Here is an 845-nt window from a genome sequence, read left to right on the forward strand (position 1 = left end):
AAAGCCTATGGACGAACATGAAACAGGAGAAACGGGGGAGACAAACACAGACAACACAAACAAACACAAAGGGGTAAAGACATACTGCAAGGTATCTTCAATGCAAGCAAGCATCTACAATCTATCTGTACCGATCTAGCCAATCAATAAACCTCTGGGACCCTTTGAACAGAATCCATGGCCTCCACACTTTCAGGTATTTCTGATCCAGTCCCGCATCCTCTGCAATCAATTCCTCCATTCTACGTAAGTTCTCAAACGTCTCCAACCATTCTGTCATTCTTGGAGTGTCCTGTGATTTCCAATGTCTAGGCAACACCAGACGAGCCGCCTGCATAAAAAATCTCAGGAGGCCCTTCTTGGCTACCAGAACAGATCCAGCAAACATTGATAACAAAGCTTCCTCCGGCGTCCAATCAGATGTCACACCCAACATACTATTGTACAGCTTATTCAGGGCCGACCAGAAGGGAGCAATTTTCTTACACCGCCACCAGATATGTACCCACCTCCTCTAAACATCTCCAACACAGGTCAGAGCACTCCGGGAAAAAGGAATGTAGAACAGCAGGGGTCCTGTACCACCTAGAAAGTATTTTAAAATTCTTTTCTTGTATCCCACAGCATATGGAGGACCTGTGAGACAGCACAAATGATTTTTCCCATTGATCCTTAGAGAACACTTTTCCCATTTCACTCTCCCAAGCCCTCACATAAGGCAAGGCAGAGGTAGGTCCAGCACTCTCCTGTAGCAGCCCATATACCAGAGACACCAGATGCGTAGGAGAAGATGATTGTGAACAAACTGCTTCAAAGGGGGTCAAATCCCTAGCAAGGGCCTCTAA

At 46.2% G+C, this 845-nt stretch overlaps 1 protein-coding gene across 8 annotated transcripts in view; it reads right to left on the reverse strand.

The window, feature by feature from the left end:
* The window catches only part of LOC120999536 (zinc finger protein OZF-like), a 2,085,412-nt gene that overhangs the window by 1,706,269 nt on the left and 378,298 nt on the right, over positions 1 to 845 (reverse strand). The window lies entirely within an intron of this gene.

The sequence above is a fragment of the Bufo bufo genome, chromosome 4, assembly GCF_905171765.1.
Source record: "Bufo bufo chromosome 4, aBufBuf1.1, whole genome shotgun sequence".
NCBI classification, from domain to species: Eukaryota; Metazoa; Chordata; class Amphibia; order Anura; family Bufonidae; genus Bufo; species Bufo bufo.